We start from the raw sequence: 20,920 nt of genomic DNA, 5'->3' as shown, positions 1-20,920 counted from the left end.
GCAGCTACTGCTGACCTCACTGAAGGGAAAAGACTGCTGAGCACTACCAGTAACTGAGCGCAGTCAAACACTCCCAAAACAGGGCGTAAACAAGTAGGGAAACCAGCTTTTCAGTAGTGGTGAGGATGTCTCTCAGACCGCTATGGCAGAAGCAGGCATTGCAACCAGCTCTCCTGGGCAGCATTTCATTGCCCTTCTCTTAAGTCATCCTTTCTTTCCGAGCTTTCCTCATTCACCACTTATCTTTCAAGGTCTGTGGCTGTCAAATTTGATTCATCTCCTTACAAATCCACCTGATTTAGTGAGTGGAGGAAGAAGTCTTGTGGAATAAATATTATATGAATATGTAACTAGATCCTCTGCCACAGATACATAATCAGAACTACAATGAACTAAGATAGCACTGCCAAAATTCTGACTGTAGGTAATTTTTTAGCATCTGATTTATTACCCTATTATTCAACCTACTTTTATTCAGTATATTTTTAAAGTCATAAGAAAAAATATAGAACACTTTCATAGGAAAGTGGCCTGATCACAGCACAGACCTCATGAGTACATATTACGGACTTCCATTATTTGCACCATCATTTGTTCCATCATTTGGAGGGACTAACTACTGCAGCAAGGCGATCCCTTCTATTTAAGCTATCATTTTGACATTGGGTCAACTACAGAAAGCAGGCGGCAAACAACAAGAGACAGTAGCCCATGCTCAGAAATATTTGGCTCTTCCATGGCACAAAAATGTAGTTGATTTGCACACAACTTTTGACTCATTTCCTCAATCTTGATGTTTCTGCTTTCAGAAGTTTTTGGCTGGTTTTTTTTTTTTTTTTTTTTTTTTTTTTTTTTTTTTGCCATAGAATAATTGTTCTTCATTTACTCTTAAGCTTCCAAGCACTGACTCTCACCACTGTAACATTCTCCTACCTTCTTCTGTCACTCATTCCATTTCAGTCTCTAGTGCCTCAGGTTTCTAAATCCCAGTTACCATTCCTTTCTTGGAACTTCTTGTTTACACTTTCCATTTACCTATCCAAGGGACCTCATCTCATCTCCTCAGTTGATCTCATCATAATAGTTGCATCTCCTTCATCTCCTCCATATCACGTCTTTCTCCCAGACTTCTGAGTTTTTGTCTCACTGCCCTTATACAGAGAAACTCCAGCTCCAGTATACAGCATCCGTCTGAAGCGTGCTGTCCCTGCTGTGTACTTCACACCGCATCTTTTGTGTTCTCTGCATACAAGTCTGGAATTTTCTAACAAAGCTGTAAGATTATTTTAGAAAGGTTTGTTGTTCACAGTTGTGGTAGCCAGGGTCTGCACTACTAGATGCTGCAGATGATTTCCATGTTCAGGTACCCACCCACTTCCAAATTTCATATCCCTATCTCACAGCACAGGTAAAAGAGCACTAAAACTATGGAAAACAATAAAAAATAGCTGAACATTTTTCATGCGGCAATTTAAATCCTCCGTCTTCTTACCTTCAAAGAAACATGCCCAAAGTTAAGTTGTGACATGGTCAATTTGTATGGTGTGATGGACTTACGCTCCAACAGAGAGCAGGCTCCTGTGAGCAGAGATAGTCTGTCCCTCACTCTTTCCATCCTTTACCTCCTACAGTGATCAGTTCTGCTCCGTGCTCTTCAGCATGGACAAGGAACTAAACCGACACACTACAGAGGGTCAGGTGCAGACCTTCGGTGCCATTGTGTAGCTCATGAGTTTCGTCTTATATGTGCAGTCCCATCAGACGTATTCAGGTGAACCGAAATGGTGGGCCTACAAACGCAGTTAAACCAGGCTGCCCTCTGAGGCTGAGATTCAGATGATGGGGCAGAGTGTACTGGGCACAGTTCAGTGCACACAGTCCGGATGCATCAGACTGTACCTCTTTTTATAAACATCAGAGGGAAAGGAGAGGGTCTTCTCCAAGATTGAAATGGGAACGCTGAGCTTTGTTGTGGTTTTCTGCTTCTTTCTTTTCAGGATAAAGCACAGAGAGCTAATTGCAATTAAGTACTATAGGGTGTCTACTATAAAAAAAGGATGCCTGCTAGATGACTTTTACAGTTCATATTTACAGCACTCCTTCAAGCAGATTTTTATTATATATTACAATTCTTACTGTATTTTGCAATCAATTTGTATTACACGTAGTTTTGCAAAAGGCAGTTATATTACAGTTTTTTAGTATACTGAAAAGCTGTCAAGAGTTTACATGAATTAAATTATTTTGGTATAATTACACTTTTATTCTTTTTAAAAGAACTCTCAATCGACTTCACCAGAAGAAAAAGGTCTTTTTGTTTTAAAAACAAAGAGATGGAGCCAAAATATGCAAGATATTGTGCTGGCATTCCACTTTAAAAAAAATAAAAGCTAAGGGTATTTTCGTAACAAAGCTTCCACAAATTATTCCTATGGTAATTAAATCCTTCTTTGCTGGAAACTAACAAAATGCCATTAAGACCACAAGACAATTATTATCTTTCAGTCTTTTTGCTTTCTATATAATACAGTATTACCTAAGTTTCAGCGATTCTTGCTGCGCTATCCACCTCTCCTTTAAAGAAAATACTCGGTAACCATAGCAATACTTTCCCACCCTGGTATTATTTCCTGCTGGCTTGTTCTAGGCTTCTGAACGTAGCAACCACAGCAATCCTTGTTCCAAACTGTCAACTTCTTCTTGGCAACTCTTCGTAAAATTATTGTATCTAAACTATCAAGTACTCAGCCGTACATTTTCAAAACAAAATTAATACATGTGGTCTGAATAAATTGTATTTCAATTGTAACTACTGTATGTGATATTCTCATGTCACAAACACTATCATCTGGAATATCAACATCTATCTTATGCCCTTATTATTTTCCACAGAGCAATGCACCAGTTTGTCCTTTGAGAAAAAACAATGAGCAGCTTTACAACACTTTGCTATTATTCACTGAACGTTCACACTTCAAATCTATCCCAGTCTTAACTGAAACCATGTACAGGAATATCAGCCATACCTTCTATGCTTGACTAGCTGAGCTTTGGCATCACAAACAACACAGGTTCTGCAAGACCTTCGTCATACTCTTTAATTTTTACATCTAAGAACTCATATAGCCCATAGAAAACCAGATATGCACAGGATTTGATGACTGTGCTATGTATGGCTGATGATAATCATGTTCATAAGCAGTCATACTAGCATGATTTACATGTTCAGTTCTTTGCAGAAGAAAGCACATTAGAAGTTCAAGTCATACAGCCTTAGACTCATCATTTTATTTCACTACTCTTCATCCTGTAACACCATTAACATCCCAGCTTTCAGTGGATTATCAATACTCTTTTTGATCACTACTTTACTGTAGAATCTACAACTGAAGAGATTTTTTTTTCCCCATATGACAACAAACTCACACAACCACTTAAGCTAATGGAGATCAATTCAGTTGAATGTCTTTCTAACAGCAATTTAATTTGACACACAATAATTACAACAAGAGTACTAGTATGCTTTGAGATTTACCTGTGCTTTGATACTAATTGAATTAGTTTTCATAAGCTGAATAGTAAAGTACAGAAGGTCAATATCAGTGATGCAGAAGAAAGCACACTTGGAGGCAACAGCAGATTATAAATATATTAATGTATTATTGCTCATTCTCTCTCCACCTACATTCTCATCCCACTAGAGTCAATATGGCTTTTGTCATTGGTATCTATGTCACAATTTTACCCCCACTCCCTATTTGTTGATACGAATCACCCAGCAATATTCTCTCAGTATGTTCTCTGCAGGGGTAGTTCCACAGGAATAAATACATATGCATGTCAAGGACAGTTACAGATCACCTACTGTGAGAGGAGCATTTTGTTACAGTGACAATGGATGGAATCAACCACAGGATACGGGGTAAGTATATATACACCTCCTATATGTTTCCGATATGTGTGTATCTCTCCCTCTCCATATATAAATGGGGGATTATTTGTGCATGTGTACATAGATACATGTACATAAACATGAGACACGTGTGTATATAAAACACTGAATTATATGTGGAAAATGAGACATATATATATATATCAAACAAATACTCACATGGTATAATATAATTAGTAAAAGCTGACTAAAAACCCTAATAAATAAGCAATAAGGTTATTCATTAAGTCAGCAGCAGCTACCTAGGTTTTTCTGAGTCTGAAAAGTTACAAAAGAAAACAACAGTGAAAAACAATTTTTATAAAAAGATTATTCCAGAAGGAGAGGTAAATGTACAGATTACTATTCCATGCCTAATGTTTTAAATATATTGGGCTAAGGCATATCCTAGCTAAATGATGCATCAGCTATCCATAAACATGCAATTTTTTCTACAATTACCAGTCAGCTGGTGTTAAACAGTAGAGAAATATACCCTAATGAGATGGGCAAATATGGGAGTATTGGATCATATTCTCAATGAGGATTTTTTTACTTCATTGTTGTGTGCTTATTTATTTTTGTTTTGTTTTTTAATGCAAGGAGTTAAGCATTCATAGATGAAGAGAACAACAACAACAAAAAAGTTTGGAGAAGAAAAGAAATTATGGTGATATAATTACTTCTATAATAACTGCTACAGAAAGGAAAAGAAAGACAAAAATATATATACTATGTCATATTGGTATTTTGCCTAGCAGAGATATGCGTTTAAAAGTAATCTTCTTAAAATGTACTTAGTTAAGCCTTCATTTTAAAGAAGAGAGGAAAAATTGAAGCTACTGTTTCCCATGATTTAGCCATGATCACCAAACGAACAGAAGAAATACAGAAAAGAAGTGGTAATTTTGTCTCTAGAAAGCCTCAAAATCGAGGTTGTCCTAACTATCGGAGTAGAAAAGTGCTCTATCACTGTGCAGTAAAATACTATGTTGTAATTTATCAACAATTACGCTCTATTTATGGAAGGATTTTCACAAAGAATCTTTCAGCTGAAAATCACAAATCATAAGCAAAATGGAGACAACTTCATGTCCTTTTTACCCAAACCAACAGTAATATATTTACTAAATTATAATTCAAACTGTATTTTTAATGTTGACTGTGAGTACCGTCAAAACCAACTACTACTTTCTTTGCTAAGTTTTATGAGAATACAGAACAAAACCCAACTCTACCTCACCATGAACTTTGCAAAAGCATTGACTTTGTCAGTTTGTTAACAAGTCCATTTATGTTTTATTCTGAAATAATCAAATATATTCTTCCTTGCTATAAAAGCTGTTTTGTTTTGTATGTACACACTTTGGTTTTCTCATATCCTGGAGACGCTGTATTCTAGAAGTCACCATCGTCATGCAGAAAAGCACAGCATTCTGCTGAGTCTTCATCCGATTTACATAAGAAACTTAGAGGGAATGATGCCACTGATATTAATTTTAATTTTTGAAATTATAATTTAGTCCATAACCTAAGGAAAACGTGCTTTAGCCAAGCCACAATGAAATAACTTAAAAAACCTTCACACTAATTCAATGGCAAAATAAAAAAGGAAACAAATATTTTTCTACTGGAAAGTCAAGTGATAGCAATGTGTTTCACTATTTTCTTTCTCTTCAGGATAGCTCAGGCTCACACGTATTTAGCAAAATTTCAAAAAAATTTTGTTACTATTTTATGTACATCTTCTGCCTGTTCTATAGATAAATCCTTAATTACACTCTTTATTCCTTACATTGCTTCCATTTCATGTCCTTTATTCATGGTTTTGCTTTTGTGAAATTTCAAGTTTATCCTCTTTTTGTAGAGGATAACTGCCCTGAGGTGTACTGTCTTTTGGAAGTCATGAACATCTTATCTTTAAAATCTCTGTGTTTTATTTTGAAACTGCCAAATAGTAATGAGGTAAAGACCTCATTACAGTGACACTTAAGACACAATTTAAATGCTTCCCCACAAGTTAAAAATGAGTATTGTTTTGGTGCTAGTCTACTCAAAGGAATTCTTTCCTTTGCAGGTTTCTGAGGTCTCAGAAGACTCTCTCCAGTCTGCTGCAACTGGATCTTGCATGCAGACAGCAAATGATTCACTAACCACTGAACAAAAAGGTGTCAAAGGAACCAAAACAAACTTGAGTTCTGTGACATATCTCAGGTATTTGGGGAAATTAGAGAATATTCTCTGCTTATAAATTCATTCTTTTCAAAATAAATAAATTGTTTGTATCCCTTTTTCTTTTTTCTTTTTTCTTTTTTTTTTTTTTCCTGGGAATGTGTGAACTGTCTCTTACCCAGTATCACATATAAATTAGCTTCAAAAGAATCAAAAAACAAATCTAAGTAGAAGCAAGACACAGTCATCTTTGGACATACACATTAACCACTGTAGATTCAACGTTCATGTTAGAATGTATTATCACACAGTATCCGAGTTTATCAATCCTGGCCTCAATTCAAATATGCAGCTAGATGCCTTACTAAGTGCTCAGCTAAATTGAGCCTTTACTACCATTTAGAAGTAACTTAATATAGACGAGAACTATAGATTAACTGATGTATCTATTGTCTTTTTGGTTTCAAACACTTCTATTTAAGCACATGGCTCTTTGGAGAATATGAATTGTTTGGGGGGTGGGTGGGGAAAGGAGCAATTCAAATACAGAACCATTCCAGACCTCAAGCTGCCTGATTTTTCCACTCTCGTGTCACCTATTCAATAGTTCAGTTTCACTGCCTATTACTCTCTAGAAAGGGTTGTGACTTACACTGAATTTCTTACTGCTCATCAACTAAAACTGGCTTTGAAGGACCACGTGACTGCTGGAGTTGATTTGGAAATCTGAAAAATAAGACATAAACCAGCATTTTGGTAGTTGGTCACAGAAATAATAGCTTCATAAAAGAAAACTGTGGTGCAGGCAGCAGTGACAGAACTCAGTTCTCTTTTGTACCACCTGATGTCTTAGCCATGAGACCCTCCTTTGTCCTTGTCCAATGCCCTATGTCATTTCACACCTTCCCACTCTTGTGACAAGAAGAAATTTAGAGATGAGGTGTTCCCAAAGCACAGTGCATGCACCATTAGATAAATGAAGGCTGTCCGCATAGCCCAGCACCTCCTCTGAAACACATAGGAAGTTTGTATGAAGACAGGAACCATCGCCATGCTGCTAGCTTACAAAAAGGGTATAAATCAGGGAAATCCCTACTTCCAGCGTTTTTTTAAGGGATGGCACCAAACATACATAGCCCCAGAGGCTGTTGCTGTCATGAGTGCTGCTGCCCAGAGGAAGGGAGCTGCAGATGGAGGCAGCCAGTGGAAACCTCTGAGAGAAGAGGGTTGCCTGGGACAGCTGAATGACTTTGGCAGTTTTGCCCAAGCTCAGGAATATCTGTGATAATCTCCTGTCCTACATATCTCCTACTCATACCATAACACCACCATTTTACCGCAGGCATGTTTATTCTGGGAAAACAACAAAACTTACCATTTGATATAAGATTTTGCACTAACACATACTTCCAAGAAAGCAGAGCTGCAACCTCAATTTTAGCACTTCTCAGTGCTGGTTGCCTGGTTCTGCCCCCTTAACATTTTTTTGAAGTGCTTTCTGTACCTGCAGAATTTCTTCAGTTTTCAAGGAAAGAAAATAACCAAACAAGACAGTCAAATTTATTTTTGTGGCAACATATTGACAACTGCACAACTGAGGGACAGAGTCAGAGCATTAACATTCAGCTCTGCTTCTTGAGACAATTGAGTAGCAACAGTTTGTGGGGTAGACCTTTTCCAGTGCACCAACTAGGTGAGAAAGAGGAATCAAGGAATCTAGTGTTACAGTCAGCGTACTGGAAAGCAGCAACATCAAACAGCTAATGACCTCCCCAAGCTAGCCCTCACCTACTTGACCCCTCACCAGTCATCTTGGCCTCACTGTTAGTCCATCTTAACTTTTCCCTTTCTTGTCATTACAGCAAGTCTGACCTTATTTCTTGCCTGTTTTGCTTCCTCTACATGACACATGCATCAGAACTACAGCCCATCTTCACTCACTCACCTTCTGCTGCATGGTGCTCAGAAGCCTGCCAAGGGCATGGCCTTACCCATGCTTCTCATGCTCCAGTTGAAATCAATGGGATGTACTGGTGCATTTATGATTAAACACGCTAACACACAATAGTATGCAAAGTACTCTCACTCTGTCTTTCTTCAACCTCACATGTTTTTTTAAATGGGATAGGCTTAGCTCCCTTTACCTACTGCCCCTCTCTGCCAATCAGGAGACACTTCCACAAGCAACTCCATATTCACAACATACAATGTGAGTTTTTTGAGGCAGAATAGAAGAAACAACCTCTTCCAAGTGGTGCATAGTGCAGTTTTGGAGTTAAGTTGATTACATCTACTAATGACAAAAGAAAATGACTTCACATCCCAAAAGAAGAGAGAGCATGGAACAAAATGTAATGCAAGAACAACACAACTGAAAACAAAAAGAAAGACATGCCATTTTTTCATAACAATGCAGATGTTAAGATATTGAACATATTTTTAGCGCATATCAGGGAACACAAAAAAGAAAACAAAAATTTTGGAATAGCAGTCTTAATCTACATTGCTACCCTATTTTTCACAATATATACAACAGCGTGATCCCCATTTTTATGAATATAAACACACAGCTCTGAAAGAGATTTTCTTTTTTTTTCTTTTCCCCTCCAGGAAAATATCACATTTTTTACTGTTTTTAAACACATAAGAACTGTCTACAGAATTTTACCTGGAGCACCCTTTCATTTTCTTCTGTTTTTCTGCTTTCAGAGGTCTGAACACTCTTGTAGATAGACCTCACCTCAGTCACAACAATGCCTGAGATTTCATACTCCCACTCTATTTTTAGTTTTGATTTTTAGTATGCTGCACCTTTGAGTCTCAAAAACTCAACTCTATGCAGCCTTTGCAAAGAAATACAACTGCTCCTCTTTTACTGCACATGACTTGGCCTTCTGCATACACAACAATAGACTATGCAGCACAAGAATATCCATTATACCATGAAAGCAGTATTGCAATTCCAAATAATACCAAACTGTAAGGTCCTGTGCCTTGTTCAGTGCCATTCCATGCCATCTTGTCTGAATACACTCTGTGCAATGGACGCTGCTGTTCATTTGTCTTTGCCCTTTCCTGGCTCCCCATGACAAGACCATTCTTTTGCTTTGCATCTCTGCTCCCTCTCTCCAAAGAGCCAATATGAAGCACAAATGAAGCAGGTGTGTGGTTTTTCAACTCCCCTGTCAAACAGAAAGTAGTTTTCTAGGGTAAGCAATTTGATACTCTAGAGGGACAGATGATACGGTCCCACTATTCCCACCCTGACTCGATTCTTCAGCATTCAACACTTTCTTAAGAACTTGTGCTCATGAATATCTAGCAAACTGGTGTAGTTGAGGAGCACTAACAACTCCCCCACCCCAAAACTCCACCCCACACTCAAAATAATTGTAGTGATGTGGTGCTGCCAAACATCATGATGCCTCAGCCTGTGTTTGTCCTGTCAGAGCCAAAAAATGTCACCCTCCATTAGTACATGGAGGCTGCACATCTCAGAGACACAAAACCCACATGAGCACAACATAATCTACAAAAATCCTGCATGTTCCCTACAAGCATCATACTTCTTAAAGATACATTACACAACAGCTTGTATTATCATCTCCTCTCTGAGAAGACAACCACAATGAAAGAGCAGTTATTGCTTTAGTAATACACACCACTTATAGACAGCTTCGGTGATTCCCAGCAAAAACTCACACATGAATAAAGAATGGAACCACACAAAACAGATTATTCTGGTGACCACTACCCATATGCAGGCATGGTGTTTCCCAGGGAACAATTTGCAGAGTGACAACAAAGGTGCTGCCAGGAAAACTGGAGGAGTAACAGGCTGCTACCTCCACAGCTTGCCTTAAAGAAGCTTTTGGGAAAGAGGATCACATGAGAAGCTCTGTCAAGCCCCGTATAGACCTCAGAAGCTGAGCAGCTCTAGCCTCAGGACATTGGACAAGGACACAGAGTAAGAGACTTGTGTGAAAAGAGTCTTTAATCTGAAGCACTATAGTCCAGTTTCTGGGAGAACAGCCTATTAAAGGGAACCTCCAGACACCAAGCTTTCTTAGTAGCTACCAAAGTTAACCATTGTTCCAAAACATAAGGGACTGAAGTGTTTTAAATGTGAGGTGAGCAGCTCTCTGATGATCTCCACTTGTCAACTGTCCAAAACAGATCAATAATTGCAACTTTATTCATGCAAAGGGCAACATTTCATCTCACATAGTATGGGAAGAAATGCTGTCTGCATCTCCCCCCAAATTTGTGAGACAGCTCTTCTAGGACTTTGCATAGCTAAGGTTCTCCGGTACTTCTACCACTGCCACTGACATCATCCATGACACAGAGACAGCAGGACATACTGGACTACTTATACTAGAGAACGAGCTTTGAGAGGCCTAGGTTTAGCCTGCCTAGGTTTAATTACAGACTACCAGACACAGGCATCAGAAAGATAGGAAAAGTTCAAGAAAGAAAGATGAAGGACCTGCAGAAAAGATGAATGCCTGCTTTAATTTAAACTGACACTGCATTTCCAGATCATTTCAATAATCCAGAACACTGGAAGAGTTATTTGATTTGTAAGCAGCACTGAGCAGTTGAAAGGCTCAGTAAAGTGGTTCTATAAGTACAGAGCATAACCTATGAAACCTTGGTTTAATACAAGATGCCACACACCATGGTGTTACTTCATAAGAAATCATCCCCGAACATAGGTTATATACTCAATGTGAAAAGAAGGTATGAAACATCGAATGGGATCAGGAAATTTGATCTCCCCACTCACACTCAGAAGACCAATTATTACAAGCCATCGGGCAAAATGGAGCCTAGATGACAAGCAAGGCAGCTCTGATCCCTTCATCTTCTCCAGATGAACCTGGCTTTGCAGTCACCCAGCCAGGCTAGTTCCTGCACTTTAGCCCTAGGGCACCCCAGACAAGTCTCTGTAGGGGCTGAAGGTCACACAAGAAAGTGACAGCAGTCTATATGGGTACCTTCTAGCTTAAGAATAAAACAAATCTAACTTAATGGAAAGAAAGACATTGACTGCAAAGGGGCAAACTGGGAACAGGGATGTTTCCAAGTTCCCAACAATTTCTAGAGTTTGGGGGAAAAAAAAAAGTAAATTTGATCTATTTTTTTTTACCCCCATGTAAGAGGAAAGTACAGCTCACTGACTGAATTGCAAAGCATAATGTTGAATGTAAGTAAGCATCCATGTAGACAAACTCATTTTTACATAATTATGAAATCAAGGAGTTAAAGAACATACAATGTAAGCCTGTTCTCTTAATTCTCATTCAGCATAATCATATCTAAAGCTCAGATACTCTCTACAAGAAGAGAGTATCTCCAATCAAGCCTGGTATTCCCACAAACTCTTGACTGCATAAACAAATAACAAACAGTAAAGGCAAAAAATAATGTGAATGTAAGGTCACACTTCTCTAAGAACACAGAAAGTCGGTGCATGGATCACAGTTACCCTCACAAAGGTTTTAGGTCACTGAAGAAATTGTTTCACATGTGCCTTGTAATGGTACAGCAAACAAGAACACTCAACAGAAATAAACTTGCCAGTCTTTATTCTTCAATGCATGCTGAGGTCAATACTATGAAACAGACATTGGAACTGAGTCCAGAAGATGCCACAAAAATTGGAGAAGACATACTGAAAGCCTATGTGATTTAAGGGATAAAGACCAAGTCTCTTCAAGTGTCTGTATAAATATGTATAAATGATCAATAAGGGCAAGCAACTGCTAAAGCACAGTAGGAAACAAAGAGATGGATTCTCTGTCATCCTCTTAATTTTTTGAAGATATTGAGCACTGCAGAATCATCACAGAGCAAGTTTTGCGTCCTGTGGTATGCTGATGGGTTTTAAAAGAGCATACAGACATTTCTGACCTTGAAAACAAGATTCTGAGGGCTGTCTCAGGTTTTTAGCTGAACACTGAAATCAAAAGAAAATATTTAACATTTAAAACAAATCATATATTTCCTATTAAAAAGAAACCACTTTTCAAGACAAAACATTAAGACTGGGAAAGCACAAGCATTTCCAAATGCCAGGTTACGGTGATAAAATTTCTTAGAAATAATTTAATTTTCTATGAAATATTTTGTGCTCATTCTGTAATTGGGGAAAATTCATGTGAAGATCAGTCTCACCTCCTACCAATTATGACCAAAATATTGCCTTTTACTTCCCATCAGTGACACACAAGCACTGGCATTTTTATTTCAAAATTTGTATGTGAGGACAAAATGAACATATTAGTAAAAGGTTGTGGTTAGTTAGGTAAACTCCCCGTGGTAAATTTAGTTATTTCCTGATCTCACAACTTAGTAAGACAGGAAAGTCTTTTGCCAGTCTCTGCCTTCTCAATATATGGCAACTCATTTCAAACCAAAAAGAGATACAAAAAGCTCCCCTCTTGCAATGAAGTAATTAATCACTGTCTGTTAACATTCTTTCCTACTCTTGTATCATTTTTAAAGGAATTCCCCAAGTCTTTTTTCTTTACCTAGACTTTGGGTATAGCATTAAGCAAATTATTAATATTAAATAAACAATTTAATTCTCAGCCTCACAAAATAATGCTTCTCTGCAAATCTTCATGAACTTCCACACCACCCTCAGTCCTCTCCCCCAGCATACGTGGAAAAATTAACACAAAATGAAAATACAAAACAAAAAATGAAAACATATATGGAAATGTAGAAAAAAAAGTATGTAAAAGAATACCGAAGTTGCAAAGTGCAAATATTAAACCCACTCAGACTGAAAACTGAAAAATGCTGTGAAGTTAATCAGCCTATCATTTGGGTTTCTGTGGGAATTAAATGGGATACAAATAACATGAGAAGTGTTACAAACGTGATCCTGGAATTCAGCTTTAAAAAACGCAGACAAACAGATCTAAGATAAACTTTCTGAATTAGCAAACCAAGAGAATGTAAAGGAGCACCCCGCAAATGCTACATGCATTGTTCAGTATTTCTTATTCTACAGTACGCAATTTCAAAGCTGAGATACTAATTTATACTAAAATTCTCAGAACTTATGCATTGTGAAAGACTATATAACCTTAGTATCATCAAACCACTGATACAGTAGTAGCCTGAAAGCAGACAGTATGAAGGGATGAGTAAGATGGTCTCTGAGATCTCAATGGTAGCTCTGTTTCAGTAGCATTCTCAACTTTTTCCAGAGCTAGAATGAGGATGGAGATACGCTATGAGAATGGACCTACATTAAAATGAGCTCACTAGCAACAGGTTTGTAACAGTACCACACAATATTTTAGCCCCGTACCATCTTCAGGAGACTGTTGAATACAGGTTAGACAGAAATACAGATTTTGGCACGTCAAAGCAAGGTGGATTTTTCAGCACTACAATAAAAGGTAATTTCTACATTATGAAGCCTATGACATCAGCTACCACCTACTTGCAGAGCAAATATATGACAGTCACACTGAAAAAACTGCTAAACACATGGAGTTCTTCAATTTCCAGTAGTGACTACAAACTGAAACACAACTCAAGCACTAAAATGCTTGTAGCCTGTGTTTTGTATAAAGTACACACAGTTCGAGCCGACATAAATACATACACTCTACAAACCAATAAAAAGTCATAATTCTCAAGCATTCATTTTATTTCTCCTCTCCTGATACATCTAACTTTCATGGGCAGGGAAGTTCTTCTTCACCAGTGACCATAAAAACCAGTTTTGCTGCAGCTTTAAGAACTAGAAAGCTGCCTGTGCTCTTCATTTACAGGAATGTGGAAACAATATATGGGATTAATTCGGCTGGCATCATCTACAGATGATGCTTTCTCTGGAGTGCAATTCAGAAAAAAAAAGCCTAACTTGGAAACTCAGAATTGACCTAGAAACCCCAATAATTTTCCATTAGCCAGAGAGGAAACACAGTCAGTGTTCCTGACTTACGTTAGTGGAATCAATTTTTTAGAGGAGGATAATAATGAACACTTCAGTAAAACCACCTGGAGAGAGACTGAACCTTGGTAGCAACAAAAAAAAAAAAAAAAAAAAAAAAAGAGAGAGAGAGAGAAAGAAATAAGAGTAATTCATTTATTGAAATAAAGAAGAGAAGCTTCCTCATAATAGTCTTGGAATAATACATGCTGGCAATGGAAAAGGTAAAAGAACATTTGAGACTAGAGTAGGCAAGAGAAATACCTACAAACTTCAACGCTAACACAGCAGCATTTCATTCATGACATAACCAAGAAAAGACAGAACTATCACCCAAGGAAAGTCCTGTTCTACTTAAAAAACATTCAGACTAAGAGATGAAACTTTCTACCAGCTCTGTATGAAACAGAAACAAAACAAACAAATTTAAGGGTGAAAATCCATAGCATTTTCTGAATAAAATATTCCCTAGTTCAAATTTGGACAATTAGATGGACATATTTTGACAGAGTGTGACCACTGCGGAATAACAGGGAAAAAAACAACCCAGGAGAGCAGCTAACAGATTTCAGATGAAAAACTGGAATCATATATTAAGACTCACTTCACAAAACTTTTAAAGCAACATTTTTCATATCCCAGTATTTGGTCATCGTACCTTGCCTGGTTCATCTTTTCCATTTTGATTGTACTCCCTAGGCCTTTTGATCAATTTGTGCCGCAATCTCAGACTACATAAACCGTGAAGAACCTAATGAACATGAAATGTGTGGAGGTAAAGAGAACCACACCTACCATTGGACCTCTACTGCTACCATCAACATTTTTGCCTGAGTACCAGCAACCATCAAGATACCTAACGTTTGTGCATTTGATAACGGCTACATGTTTTTCTTTCTTAAACTGCATTATTTAAACCATAACACTTCCAAAAAGCCTCACAGCTAAGTTTTATTTAATTCTAACTCCCTAAGAATTTTTCAGCTTCACAGCTTTGTATCATCCATAGGCTTGATCAGCTCTTCACTATATTCCAAGGTATTACATAATTAATGAGAAGTAAATCAAAAGGAAATTTCTATGAGATGCAACTTTTTTTCCTAACTTCAATCATTAAAATGAAATCAAAGTAATTACTGAACCAGTCATAATTCATGAATAGCTCAGTAAAGTATTTAAGCAATTAAGTAAGTAGTCCATTTGGCTTCAAATTCATATGAGCTTTCTAAGATTTGCTGAATCAAGGACCTAACAGCTTCTTGGAATGACTGCTACCTACTAAATATTTCCAAATTCTTTAGTAAGTACCACTACCACTCTCCTCCATGCCCCAGTTCTATAAATGCAAAGCAATCCTTTTTCAGGTTGAAGTTTTTCAGGGTCTGCTTGTGACAAAACCAAACAACAACAGAAAAACGAAAAAAGGAGATGGTTCAAATTAAAAAAAAAAAAAAAGCCTATTTTCACTGAAAAACATTGTGAAAGATTCACAAGATCTTTCTGCAAGAAATTCATGACATTATTTTTTGGCTCCATAGGACAATACTGAAGCTCAAACTTGAAAGTTAGAATTTTAAATAGAAGAATCTCTCAATAGCAGAGCTGTGGTTTCCATCCAAAAGAAACTGGTCCTGATTTAACAAGTTTAAGAGCTCTGGAAACAAAACATGATAGAGCAAATGAAATAGAACTCTTTACAGAAACCACCAGGACTTCAAACCCTGAAGAGTCTTATTTACATGCTTATCTTCTTTCACGTTAATCATGATGTCCCACTTAACTTTATGTGAGAAGTGAATACCTCTATGATGGAATTCACAAACTTTTGCATGTTGGAGTCTAAGTATGTAGCTAAAAAGTGACATTTGGAAGAGTTCCAAAAAACACCTCTGACTTTATACCAACGAGACGAGATCTCCTCTCAACCGCTCAGCAATTCAAATAACTACTTTGAATTCACAAAATTACATCTAAGTAGCAATTTTTCTTTTTGTAATGTTCACATACAGACCAGATTCAAATAAAAAGGGAGTTTATGGTTCTGGTTTTGGTCTCTACATCCTCAGCAGCCATAATCTCTAGTGATAATGTAAAAAAAAAAATTGAAAAATACTCCTGCAATTGTGGCAGAAACAGACATGGATTTGCACAAGATCATATGGACAACGTTCAGCAGATCTCGCATTATAGCTGGACACAGCTGTGGATTACTGACAGCCTTGTGAAGTTAAAGTTAGGAACCATATGTCTGATGAAACAGGATGAGAAAACATACTACCCCTGCACAGCTGCTGTCCCTGGGTACTGCACTTCCTTGACAGCCCACCTTACTGGCATCGGTCCCAACACAGGATGAAAGAGAAATCTCCACTAAGACATGCACTACTGTCCCTAATTGATGGCAGGTTGATCCCCAACCAATGGAAGCCAGAGTCACAGAGTTGATAGATGGTTTCCTTATCTAAGTAATGAGAAGAGCTAGGCATCAGAAGAACAATCTAAAATGTCCATGCAAAGCTGGAAACAATCTAGGTCTAAGTGCCTAAAAACCAACCTCAAATCTCATCATAGCTTTGACCCAGTACTATAGTCTAGGGCCTTACTCCTGCCTGTCATCCAGAACCCAAAACCACCTCCAGTTGCAGCAAGGAGGATGGTGGTCTATCTTCTCTGGTGATGAGAGATAAGACACAAGGAGACATGCTCAAGATGTGCCAGGGGAAGTTTAGACTGGATATCAGAAAGAATTTCCTCATGTAGGGAAACACAGACTGGCTTGAATTGGAAAGAACCATAAAGGACCTCACCTAGACCTGTCCCCCCATGCTGTGGGCAGGGCTGTGATCTATCAGCTCAGAATGCTCAGGGCCCCATCCAAACTGGTCTTGAGCACCTCCAGGGATGGGGCATCCAGGGCTTCTCTGGGCAATTTGTTCCAGTACCTCACCACCTTCTGAGTAAAAATTTCCTCCTACTGTCTAATCTAGAGAGAGGTGGCTAAGTGTTGGAGTGCGCTGCCCAGGGAAATGGTAGAGTCCCCATCCTGGAAGATATTTAAGAGATGTGTAGGTATGGCACTAAGAGATACAGTTTAGTGGTAGGACTCTGTAGGTCAGGCTGATGGTTGGGACTGATGATCTTGAAGGTCTTTTCCAACTTAAATGGCTCTATGAATTGTACCTGTATTCATTGCTCCCACAGATGAGCTAAACTCTCTTCAACTGGTCTGAAGGGAAAAATGGGGAAGTAACTCAGCTGCTTCCCTGATAGAACAACCTCTTGCCAGCAGCACAGTCACAAAATAAGCCAACATCTTTACCTATGGTAACCTGCTCTTCTAGTTACCATCTGTGGGTCAACAACCTTGTCTTTCATACGCTCAACAGAAGCTGTACAGCAAAGAACTGGATCACAGAAAAGTGAGAGCAAGTGTAGCCATTACTGACCTCTTGGCTACAGCACTAATACAGAGAAATCAGAAGGTTCTTTTGTCTGCAGGTTTTTCCAGCAGTCTGTTCACAGGGTCATTCTGTATTAAACCAAGCGTGCAAGGGAATTTGTAAGTTACTTATATGTAGTCTGAGAGATCAGGAAGCATTCAACAGAACAATCCTGTTCAAAAGCATCTTAACTGTACTCCACAGGCACTTTCACCTTTACAAATTCCTAATTTGATATGCAAATGCCCACATCAGAAAGTAACTGCAATGACATTGGTAAAGAAGTTGCCAGTACTGGCTTGGTCTCTGTTATCAATCATACGCTCATTTATTTTGTGAGGTAAAATATGTTGAACCAAACAACCCTCATAAGGCATTTCTCACCAGAAAACTGATGCAGCACATTACCACTTTAGTTAGCCCAACCTTTTCTCACTGAACACGTGAAATAAAAACATCTTTGAACTTTCTAAAGTGGCCAGATTTGAGTTAATGTTATGTCTACATCTTTCATACACTACTAAATATTCACTGGAATAGAAGTTACCTGTGGGTAGAGAGAAGGAAAGAGGGAGATGACATTTAAAAGTTTCAGGAAACAATGAGATAAGTCAAAATAAACAATAAAGTATAATATGTGGGCATCTGGATGATGATTAACAGTAAAACCACAAAGTAGGGCTGGGGGAAAAAGCAGAGAAAAAAAATGTAAGAGAAGGCACATCTAAAAGGACAAAAAGTGATCTGCAATAATTTCATCCCCTTAAACTTGCAGACTTGCATTTCAGGAACCAGCAAGACGCAAGGCTGCATAAGATGATGTCAGAAGTACATCTATCCCCAGCCACAGGGTTCAGCAGAGACCTGATAAGCAGTTGTTTAGTTTTGCTTTGGGCTCTGGCTTCCATTTTATCTACAGTTTCCTAAGAGTTTACAGCTTCATTTGTGAGCAACACAGTCTTTGTATAACTGAAATCTGAGTCAAGGACAGCATGTGACTTTCATTTTGACTTCAGAATTATTTTTATTATAGAGCGCACAACCACTTCAACTATCACGAACAGCAAGAACTATCCAGATGAAAACTAACAAATACAATCAACTATTTGAAAAGCATTAAGGTATAACTGCAGAGCCAAGCACCATCCCCAAAACAAAAAAAGGAGAAAGAATAAAAAGAAAAAAAGTAGAAAAACATGAAGCCTAGCTGACATTTAAAAGAAAAGAATAAAGGTTTAGTGCATATGCAGATGTTTCACCATACTGAATGATGCAGCATTCTCAGTCATCTCAGAGGAGTTTGCATCAGAAAAATCCAACTGGAGTAGCTTCCAAAGAGCTGATTTCATGCAATAAAAGATGCACAGAAGTATCTACTTCCTGAGATAACATTGGGATCACGGGGATGAATCACAAGGTCAGAAAGGACCTACAAAATCATCTAGTCCAACTGGCCTCCCATTACCACTACTACCACAAGCCACTAAACCATATCTTGTAGCTCCTCAGCCAGACACCTCTTGAACACTGCAAGGGATGGTGACTCCACCACCTCCCTGGGCAGGCCATTCCAGTGCCTACTGGAATAAATACTACTTGAGAGGTGAGCTTGGCTGGTGTGTTCTCTTATCTGCTTAAGACCGTGCCTTACATTTTAAAGTACAGTTTTAAATTATTTGGAAGTCTAACTCCCAGAGTACAGCACTAATAAAAATCTGTTTTAGGATGTCTGGTCTTACTGCTGCACAAATTCTCTTTTAATGTCAGACTGCCACTGGTTCAGCATCATTACTTTATTGCATAAATCAACAAAGAGAGGCAGAACTAAGATTTTTTCTTATATTTTATTTGTTTTGCATCATATTCCGCTATAGGAAATCAAAATAAACGTTAAAAAAAAAAAAAGACAGTTTGAAGTATGCTTTGCTACTGTTAAATAGATAGAAAACTCCTAACTAGTGTTCAAGGAGATAATGAGAAAACTGATTCTTCTCCCATTGTTGAGAAACAAGAGTGTATTAGGGTGTTTAATGGGATGCATAACTAACCCCTTTATCCAAATATGCTTTATTACCCAGCATTGGTAGTTCAAAAAAACTTCATATAATCTCTCTGTGGGATTTAATCTGTTTGTTCCATAAAAATCTCTGATTTTACTTTTCTTTTTTTAAGTCATTTATTCTTATTTTTAACATGGCTCAACCCTGTCATGCAAGTATAGAAAACAGCAGGACAACCTGAATTTTAGGAAGTCTGAAATAACCTTTTCTTCACTAAAGCTTTAAAAATGGGCTTAGCTACTATTGTCTTCCTATGTATTTTTATTCTAGTATCACTGGAAAAGAAAAATGACCTACTAAAACAGCTAGAAAAATTAGGTCTTGTGCTAACACACAGAATAGCTGTATGTAAAGGGAAACTTGAACTCAGTGAGACCAACAGTCTGCATCTCCCTTGTTGAACTATGGCCCATGTGGACAGAGAAAAGCTCCTCTAGAGGATAACGCAGAATAGAAAATGGCTTTGGGTGCCCCATACCACCTACTGAAGATGCTGTTTTGTTGTGACTGCCCACAGGAACCCAAAACAACCAATCTTCCTTGGCTAAAGTCAGCCTTTGAATATACTCCAACACTCATTCCCTAACTCCTTACAGCTCGTAGTACTCTGCTGGTTGTTCTTACATAAGCTCAAAGGGCACAGCACTGGGAGACTTTTCTTCCCAGACTCATCGTGTTATTCTTTTTCCCCTAGTTCCATTTGTCATTTGAGTTGCATGACTCAGTAATTCCTCTGTAACTCCTACATTCTTTTAAAATTTAAATGCAATTTTCACATTTAACAGTCAAGTTATCCTTTGTTCTTAATAACCTATTTTCTCCAAGTCCTTATTCACTGCAATGTACCTTTAGCCCTTGAATGTTTGGATAAGGCAAAAACTTCGATGTAATCTCACCCTCTTAATAGGAAATGGGAATTTATCTTTCATATTTACCCCGTCCCCGGGGACTTCCAAGGTGAGGCTAAATAAGGCCCTAGGCAACCTGATCTAGCTGTGGTTTCTCTGTTCATTGCAGGGGAGTTGGACTAGATGGCCTTCAGAGGTCCCTTCCAACTCTAAAGATTCTATGATTCTATATTTATGATTCAAAAAATGTATTTTTCCTTTTAATATATAGATAAGCATTTTATTATGTAGGTAAACCTGCTTCCAGTTCTTCCAACTTAAACTTTATTTTTCACAGTTAGGTTTTTAATTCACTTGATCTGAAGATAAACTTCAATAAGCACTCAGTATACTTTAGGCAAGCACTGAATATTGGCACCTCAGAACAGAGGTATTACATTCATCGTATGGGCACTAAACTTGAAGTATCAATTTGGTACAATGAGGACTAGTAGTCTTAAAAGAAAAGCAGT

The 20,920-nt window shown here is 37.9% G+C and overlaps 1 protein-coding gene across 6 annotated transcripts in view; it reads right to left on the bottom strand.

Moving 5' to 3' along the window:
• The window catches only part of LOC107055472 (translation initiation factor IF-2-like), a 101,914-nt gene that overhangs the window by 74,012 nt on the left and 6,982 nt on the right, over positions 1–20,920 (bottom strand). Inside the window, exon 4 of one of the 6 annotated variants that reach the window (XR_006932564.1) lies at positions 819–9,285. The exons of the other annotated variants lie outside the window; for them this stretch is intronic. The gene's annotated coding sequence lies outside the window, so the exon portion shown is untranslated. Of the gene's footprint in view, positions 1–818; positions 9,286–20,920 lie in introns of those variants that run through there. 6 annotated transcript variants of the gene reach the window in all.

This window comes from Gallus gallus, chromosome 1 (assembly GCF_016699485.2).
Source record: "Gallus gallus isolate bGalGal1 chromosome 1, bGalGal1.mat.broiler.GRCg7b, whole genome shotgun sequence".
Classification (NCBI taxonomy): Eukaryota; Metazoa; Chordata; class Aves; order Galliformes; family Phasianidae; genus Gallus; species Gallus gallus.
The sequence above is the reverse complement of the archived record's forward strand: the minus strand, read 5'-3'. Positions and strand labels throughout refer to the sequence as shown.